Raw genomic sequence first — 9438 nt, 5'->3', positions numbered from 1 at the left:
TTTGAGAAGAGCCTTAAATTGTAGGAGAAAAGATAAAAATTCAGGAAGTAACTCAGGGAATTTCTGTTTTTGATTTAAAATGTATCATTTAAAATAACAAACTTAATATGTTTTATTTCGTCGAACGTTTTTCTAACATGTGACGCATCATAAGCCCCTCCCTTACGATTGGCTAATTGGATCATCGAAAATAATTCTGTGTTCTGATTGGCTTCCATTTCCACGACAGTTCCGCAATTCTAGTCTGTTTTGACGTTGTTAAAAGAGCTCTTCAAAGCAACATACGGATCCATAAGCAAGTCAGCGTTCTGCTCACCGGTTCGTAACTATATCTGTCTTACTGAAACATAACAAATGCATCTCCTGCTTTAAGGCTTCAGCTGTGTCGTGTTATCACTACAGGGACGTGTTAACAGCTAGCGTTAATGCTAATGCTAGCAAAGTTAGCTGCGGGGTCCTTATCTACCAGTATAACTTTAGCGTTAGCCAGTAGCTGTATTGTGTGGACTTGGCAGTTGTCACATGTGTTGCCCGTATTGACCAGCTCCTTGCTAGTGCTTCAAGCTAGCTGAATGAATGTTGAGGATATTTAACCAAGGCAAAGAGAGCCAAGCTTCTCGGTGTGCCATAGTACAGGAGCTCATCTCTCAGTCCCTGCATGGAAACACTGTTGACTGCATGAAGTCTCGTCTCCTCTATTGACATAGCTTCATAAGCACTAGACCAGTGGGATATTGATATCTTCACAGTGTTAACATACACTGTTCAGTGGACTTCAACCCCGATATGTTATACAGTTACTTGGAAAATTAATAAAATCCACTGAAACAAATGACAGTTGCTTTACCAAGTGGCTGTAGTGGATCATGATCTGAATGAGAGATCAGCAACATCAGTTGATTTTTGGCAGGGCAGTTTTTATGGAAGCAAAGGTAGGGGTAGCTATGTAAATATGAGGAGTTATCATAATCAGTTATGTTACCTACTCCCATATTCTTATGGCGCACAGCTGTATATCCCTAAAGTTTTGATTTGGTTGACTATTGACTATTTCCATTGTCTGCATTCTTCCATTATCAACTGTGTTGAGTTCATATTGGCAGCAGACTTTTTCCCTATTCACATCCTCCAGCTTACAGAGGTACCTTGAGATGCTCTCAGTTAGTTGTGAAATAGAGTTCCAGCATGTTCAGAATCAGCTCACAGGTCTCCTCCTCACCATCTGACCTACCTGGAATACTGCAATAGTCGTTACTGGGAGGCAACTTAATCATATGTTGAAACAATTCAATTGCGTCCTTTTAATACTAAAGAGTAGGGATTAGGGCTGGGCGATATGACCAAAATGTCATATCATAAAATAGGTCATTTCATATCCCGATAACGATACATATCACGATAAAGCACATTTTAATCCAATGAATAAAAAACAGCATAAATGTTCCTCTGTGTGTGCTTTTACGTAGCACGCAGGTGTTCCGGATTCATAGGTGTGACGGAGATCAGACTGATCAGAGCCTTAAACTCTAAACATTTCTCCTTGTTTGATAACTTTACGATGAGTCGGGCAACCAACTAATTTTAAAGAAGACGAGAGAAAAAGAGAGAGAGAGAGCAAGCAGCTGTGGTCGAACAATCTAGAGATTGAGTGAAGAGAGGGAGTGCTGGTAGCAAGAAAGCTGGTGAATCAGATCAATTAAACCTTATTTTCTGATTGTTTCACAGCGGTTATGTTCTAAAGCTCAAACATGCCCACACCCCTACACACCTCTGCTCAACACTGAGGCTGTACTCCACACCACCTGATTTGGTCTGAATGTGGGTTTTACTGTCATTTATTGTCACCGTCTCACTTGTCTGCTTTTTCTCAGTGGCGCGGGGCGGCCCTGTGCAGCGCAGCAGAGGCAGACAGTGGTGGAGTTAACTCGTTATGTTACTGTAAGTGCTGTAAAAGCTTTGCGAATTAAAAAGCCAAGAAGAGTAATTTATGACCCGTGCAAAACAATCGGTCTCCAAATAACGAAAAATATTGCCGTAAAAAGTGTAATTTGCGTCACAATGTTATACATGATAGAACAAAATATGAAACGTCACACGATATATATGTCGTCATATCGCACAGCCCTAGTAGGGATGCATGATAATGTCGGCACGTCATCAGTATTAGCCAATATTGGCTTAAAAATAAACTCTAACAATCTGCCATCTGCTGGTGGGCTATCATGGAAAGAGTATGCATGAATAATATGATGTTAATTCAACTACAGAAGAGACTTGATGGTCACTAAACTAAAGTAGGAAAAAACAAGTTGATATATCGATATCAGTATCTGTTATAGGTCAAATGAGTTGTTACATATTTGCATATTGGATATCGGCAAAAAATCCAATATCGTACATCCACACCAAGAAGCAACTGTAATACTTTGAGCTCCCCTGGATATCTGAGCTCCAGACCCTGATACTAAGGGTGTTTTGCGATTATTGGGAGTCAACAGGAAGAGCAGTAGGTGACGCTTCTCGTGAAAAATGAACCAAATAAAAACACCCCCGTAGAAGAAGAGTGCGCCATGAGATGACGTCATAAGAAAGCGTCTTATGCCCTCTGTAAACAACAACACACTTAACTGACACTCAACAACTGATCATGGACAGATTCCTGATAAACCTGTCAGCTCTTGGGAGAACTCTGGTTAGCATTTTGTCAGCGTTCACAGCGTACCTAACCATTTTGAAGAAGAGACGACAAAGAAGTAGTTTAATGTTAAGGGTACCGTCGGAAACAGCTGGAAGGAGACCACTGCGTTGTTCTCCATATGTATGGGAATGTAGGTGTGTGAAGGACTTTTGGGAAGTAGTTGTCCAGCAGCATTTCACTCACGAACTCTGGCTGAAACATTTCTGTATGTCAAGGGCCACATTTGAGGATCTGTGTGCAGGTACGTCATCGTGTATTCGCAAAACCCGTTTCCATAGCTAAAAGTCGCATTTTCCTTTTATCGATACGCTGACAAATCCGCCCCCTCCAAGTATAAAAACTTTTTTTTGCAAATTTTTGGCCCTTTTTTGAATTTCTGGCATTTCCATCCAAGTTTTTTTCTCGCAATTTTTTAAAATGCGAATAAAAATAGGTGGATGGAAACCCCACTGTAGTTAGGCCTACTATTTATTGTTGTTCTATAATGGAGCTTTTAAGCGAAAACGTCTTACACAATTGTACTTCTATAACTGGAATGACAATAAACATCGTAAATCTATAAGAACCCTGTTGGGGGGTCTGGTGGCATGCTCCCCCGGGAGAAAATGTTGTATATATTTGATTTAAAGGCATCAGTCTGGCGAATTCTGAGAGCCAAGTTATGATGGCAGAACATGCCTAGATGTCAACATCTTTGTGCTTTTAATGTGTGAAAAATGTTTTATTTTTACTGATAAAAACATCAGTGGTATGTTATGGTGAAGGGTTACACTTAAAATACGGCTCAGGATTAGTGGTTAAACATTTCAGTAATCAAAAGAAAAATGACTAACGTACTGATCTGCCTCTGAAGGGCTATTTTATCATTTTATCATTTCTTTATTTATCATCATTTATTTTATCATGTGCAGACAAAATATTATTTTAAAACTCTCTCTCTCTTAGGGCTGGACGATTAATCAAATTTTAATCATGATTTCGATTTTGGCTTCTCATGATCATAAAAACATTATAATCGAAGAAAAACAATTAATGCGCCGCACGGCGCGGTGTGTATGTAAGTGAATGCACCTGTGTTATATGCAGCAGCAGCAAGCGTGTGACGTGTGTGGATCAATAATATGTGGAGCGAGCGATTAAGAACATGGCAGAAAGGCAGCCTTTGGTTGAGAAGAAAGGTAGGACAACTTCAGTCATTTGTCATTGTCACGCTGTCGTGTCTGCCCCCCAAGGCAACACGAGTGGGGAAAAAAAAAGTCCAATAAAGTTAATAACTTAAAAATTATGGTGAAAAGGTAGTTTCTTGCAACCCTAGAATTAAGATAAAAATATTCACAAATGAAAAAACACTTTTGGTTGCTGATTAGTAGTGTTTAACTTTTGATTTAACACTAAAGAGTTGAAAGAAAGTTGAAAGAATTTAGCTGTCTGTGTTCAAGCAGGATAATAGGTCTCCATTCATTGCACGTCGGGCTTTCTTTTTCCTTGTCGGAGATTGTGTTGCATTCAAGGTCCCCCCCCCCCCAAAAAAAGGCAGAATATTCGATTTTTTTTTTCCACAATCGAATCCTGTGCTATCGAACTTGGGTCAGCCCTAGTATGTATTTTTATTTATTGTTTTTATTGCTATTATTATTTCAATTTACTATCTTCATTCTAACCGCTTCATCTTCTTGAGGGTCGTGGGGGGGCTGGAGCCTATCCCAGCTGACAGGGTACACCCTGGACAGGTCGCCAGACTATCGCAGGGCTGACACATAGAGACAAACAACCATTCACACTCACATTCACACCTACGGACAATTTTAGAGTTATCAATTAACCTAGTCCCCAATCTGCATGTCTTTGGACTGTGGGAGGAAGCCGGAGTGCCCGGAGAGAACCCACGCTGACACGGGGAGAACATGCAAACTCTGCGCAGAAGGGCTCCCACGCCCGGGATCGAACCGGCAACCCTCTTGCTGTGAGGCGAGAGTGCTAACCACCACACCACCGTGCCGCCCTCTTTAATTTACTATTATTATTATTATTTTTTTTTATTTCTTTACTTGTTACTAATTTATTTCTGGCTGTTATTTTAAGTTATAATTAAAGTTGAGTTTTGGTGGAGTTTTGAAATCAATGAATAATCGTGTTTATTAATCGTGATTTCAATATCAATCAAAATAATTGTGATTATTATTTTTGCCATAATCGTCCAGCCTACCCTACTCTCTCTCACACTCACAAACACATTTACAGATACGCAAAACAATACAAAATACGAAAAGAAAACAAAATGTAAGACTCAAATTAATTACACGCAAACAGACACAAATTACTGCTTTCCTCCTTCCCTCCCTCACGATTTGCAAATACAGCACCCTGAATCAGAGCATTTGATTTTACGCAACTTCGAAAAGAAGATTTCAAAAGCCCTCTGGTAGTTGAATGCCTCTGGCACAGCCCTATTTATGGCAACCCACTGGATCCGTCGCATGTGCGATCCGGCCGAGGTGCGGGTGCTGTAGCTAATCCCGGCTATTCAAGTCAGTGTAAGCTGCTTCAGAATTGCCGCACTGCTGCGTGTCCTAGCCGTGGCCTAGAAGTGACTCGGTGCTCCACTCCGCTGAAAATGCGCACCGGGTCTATTGTTGATAGATGCCGCGCGACGGCACGTCAGTTTGCACAGACCAAATGAGTCAAACAGGAAGTCAGGCGCAGAAAAGATGAGAGTATCTGGTCAGTATCTGGTCAGTATCCGGCAAGCAGGCAGCTAGATGTTCTCCGTGCAGCCTGTTGCGGAGACTAGTTTTGACCTGGAATGGAAAGTAACTACCATGAGCCAAATGAGAAAGAAAAAGTTTTCAGAGCTTACTTCAATGGTGCTGTGTGTTGCCATGCAGGCTCAGAGTTGTCTTAAATACAGCCACACAATTCTCTACTGATGTTTTCCAGGTGTTTCCAAGAATTCTTAACAAAGTGGATGTCAGTATTCCTCAGTATTCTGCTTAAAAATGCGTTCTGCTCTATCAACTCAAGCTCACGCTAGCACTAGGAGAGCGATATCTGTGGTGAGGCTGGGGAGGGGAGAGTCAAAGAATTCTGTGTAGGCGCTCCAGCCGGTGCGCTACAGAGTGACGTTCATTTACCAGAGGCATTTTGTATCTGGCTGTTTTTTGGACACTGCCATAGTCTCGTCAATGTATGGGAAACACTAGGTTTTTTGAATGGGTTTTTGGTCAGATGCCTGAAATAGGGTCTGTGGTTAACACAAGCTGAAGAGACTTTTATGGTTGCAATCACATATTGACTTAAATGGTATCTCAGAGAAATTCCAGTCTGGTTTTAAATCACGACATAGCACAGAAACCGCCCTTTTAAGAGTTTTTAATGACCTGCTTTGAACTGTTGATTCTGGCGACTCTGCTGTCCTGGTCCTTTTGGATCTGTCTGCTGCTTTTTACACAGTCAACCACAACATTCTCCTGTCACGTCTTAACTCGTGTGTAGGCATTTAAGGTACAGCTCTTAAATGGTTCCGGTCCATCTCGGCCAGTATTAATTTCTCTGTCCATCTCGGCCAGTATTATTCAGCTGCATCCCTGCTTAGTTGTGGGGTACTGCAAGGCTCCATCCTGGGCCCTGTTTTATTCTCATCGTGCACGCCTCCCTTGGGGTCAATTTTTTAAAAGTACAATATCTCCTTTCATTGTTTTTGATCTAAAGATCTGTCTGCCCATAAAAACAAACAGTGAGGCCTCTATTCAGGCTCTGCTGAACTGTCTTAAAGATGTTCAATCATGGATGGAGTTGAACTTTCTTAACCTGAACATAAATAAAACTGAAATCATTCTGTTTAGACAATCCATTTTTTTTTTAGATAGCTATGATGTTGCCATTAGTTCACTGGCATCCTATTGTCACTCCACTGTGAAGAACCTTGGTATGATTTTTGATTCTGCCTTTAAACTGGATAAACATATTAGTTCAGTTGTTAAGACAAGCTTCTTTCAATTGAGACTCCTGAGTAAGGTGAAGGCCTACCTCCTTTCACATGATTTTGAGTGAGTAATTCATGCCTTCATCTCTTTGCTTCTAGATTATTGTAATTCTTTGTATGTTGGACTCGACCAGTCATCACTGCGCCATTTGCAGGCGGTTCAAAATGCAGCAGCCCGCCTGTTAACAGGAAAGAAACGGGGTATTCACATCACATCTGTACTGGCCTCCTTACACTGGCTTCCAGTCCTTTTCAGGGTCCAGTTTAAAATTTTAATGCTTGTTTTTAAGAGTCTTAATGGCCTGGCACCATCTTAATTGACTGAGCGTTTACAGCCTCACACCCCAGTGAGAGCATTGAGGTCTACAAATCTATTACTGCAGGAGGTTCTGAGATCCAGACACATTGGACAGACTGGACAGACACATCTGGTCTTGAGTAAGGTTTCTTGAGAAAACCACTAAAATTTGGAAGGTCACATTCTGCCTTCTACTTTTTCAATAAGCCACTAATGCTCAGTTTGTTGTTGTTTGGCTTGGCTGTAAAGCACAGACCCAAAGATATCCACAACATATGACTTACAGGCCTACAGTCCTCTGAAACTAAACTGGGATGTGTTAGTCTACCTTTAGGTTTATAGTCACGTATGCCCACTCAAGTAAAGCATACACAGTTAAGGTACAGTTTGATACCACTGGACAAAACAACACTTACAATATTCGTATCCTATCTGCACTTGATGTTTTATTTATCATATAACATTAGCATATTAACATATATTTATCATATAGTATAATAACACTGGATTATTTTCAATCAATCAATCAATCAATCAATTTTATTTATAAAGCCCAATATCACAAATCACAATTTGCCTCACAGGGCTTTACAGCATACGACATCCCTCTGTCCTTATGACCCTCGCAGTGGATAAGAAAAAACTCCCCCAAAAAAACCCTTTAACGGGGGAAAAAAAACGGTAGAAGCCTCAGGAAGAGCAACTGAGGAGGGATCCCTCTTCCAGGATGGACAGACGTGCAATAGATGTCGTACAGAACAGATCAGCATAACAAATTAACCGTAATCCACATGACACAATGAGACACAGAGAGAGAGAGAGAGAGAGAGAGAGAGAGAGAGAGAGAGAGAGAGAGAGAGATGCAGGTAATGACAGTAGCTTACAACAACATTGTTGAAAGTAATAATATTATAGTTCTGGCTACTGTGGTACAATATGTTGAAAGTATGTATTAATATCTGGCAGTATACATGTGTGACAATAGTCATGTGTATAATAACAGTAGAAGTATGACTAATGACTAATGATGGCAGCAGCAGCAGGAGGCACCTGGCAGGACCACGGCAGCAGCACAACCACACACGTCACGCTGTCCAGGCACCGTTGTGATATGAGTTAATCTGAGAGACAGTGGAGCACAAAGGCTCCGGACAAGAAGCCGAGTTAGTGACATCCAGAATGGCCGAGTTAGCAAGATGCAGTAATAGAATACGAGAGAGAGAGAGAGAGAGAGAGAAGGAGAGAAGGTGTCCGGTGTATTATAGGGGGGTCCTCCGGCAGACTAGGCCTAAGTCAGCCTAACTAGGGGCTAGTACAGGGCAAGCCTGAGCCAGCCCTAACTATAAGCTTTATCAAAGAGGAAAGTCTTAAGTCTAGTCTTAAATGTGGAGACGGTGTCTGCCTCCCGGACCGTAACAGGAAGATGATTCCACAGGAGAGGAGCCTGATAGCTGAAGGCTCTGGCTCCTGATCTACTTTTGGAGATTTTAGGGACCACGAGTAACCCTGCGTTCTCAGGGGGCAGTGTTCTGGTGGGATAATAAGGCACTATGATATTTGATAAGATATGACGGAGCTTGACCATTTAGAGCTTTATAAGTTAACAGTAGGATTTTAAATTCAATTCTGGATTTTACAGGTGCAGAGAAGCGAAAACAGGAGAAATATGATCATGTTTCTTAGTTCCTGTTAGTACACGTGCTGCTGCATTCTGAATTAGCTGGAGAGTTTTTAAGGACTTACTAGAGCTACCTGATAATAGAGAGTTACAGTAATCCAGCCTAGAGGTAACAAAAGCGTGAACCAATTTTTCTGCATCTTTTCGGGTCAGGATATGCCTAATTTTCGCAATATTACCCAGATGAAAAAATGCAGTCCGTGAGGTTTGTTTTAAATGAGAATTAAAAGACAAATCTTGATCAAATATCACTCCGAGGTTTCTTACGGTAGTGCTAGAGGCCAGAGCAATGCCATCTAGAGAAACTATGTCATCAGATAAAGAGTCTCTGAGTTGTTTGGGGCCAAGAACAATAACTTCAGTTTTGTCTGAATTTAACATCAGGAAATTGGTGCTCATCCAAGTTTTTATGTCTTTAAGGCAGTTATGAAGTTTAGTTAATTGATTAGTTTCTTCTGGCTTCATCGATAAATACAACTGAGTATCATCGGCATAACAATGGAAATTTATAGAGTGATTTCTAATGATGTTACCTAAAGGAAGCATATATAGAGTAAATAGGATTGGTCCGAGCACAGAACCTTGCGGAACTCCAAAACAAACTTTGGTACGTGAGGATGATTCATTATGAACGTCAACAAACTGAAAACGATCAGATAAATAAGATTTAAACCAGCTCAGTGCAGAACCTTTTAGGCCAATTAAGTGTTCCAGTCTCAGCAGTAGAATTTGATGGTCAATAGTGTCAAGCGCTGCACTAAGATCTAATAAAACAAGTACAG

At 41.0% G+C, this 9438-nt stretch overlaps 1 protein-coding gene across 7 annotated transcripts in view; it reads left to right on the top strand.

Annotated features, from left to right (window-relative positions):
* Nucleotides 1-220: 220 nt before the first annotated feature.
* Nucleotides 221-9438, top strand: part of bcas3 (BCAS3 microtubule associated cell migration factor) — a 937438-nt gene continuing 928220 nt past the window's right edge. For all 7 annotated transcript variants that reach the window (XR_007449398.1, XM_049576752.1, XM_049576750.1 and 4 more), the window contains exon 1: nt 221-318. The gene's annotated coding sequence lies outside the window, so the exon portion shown is untranslated. The remainder of the gene's footprint in view (nt 319-9438) is intronic.

The sequence above is a fragment of the Epinephelus fuscoguttatus genome, linkage group LG5 (genome assembly GCF_011397635.1).
Source record: "Epinephelus fuscoguttatus linkage group LG5, E.fuscoguttatus.final_Chr_v1".
NCBI classification, from domain to species: Eukaryota; Metazoa; Chordata; class Actinopteri; order Perciformes; family Serranidae; genus Epinephelus; species Epinephelus fuscoguttatus.
This window is presented reverse-complemented; position numbering and strand designations above follow the sequence as displayed.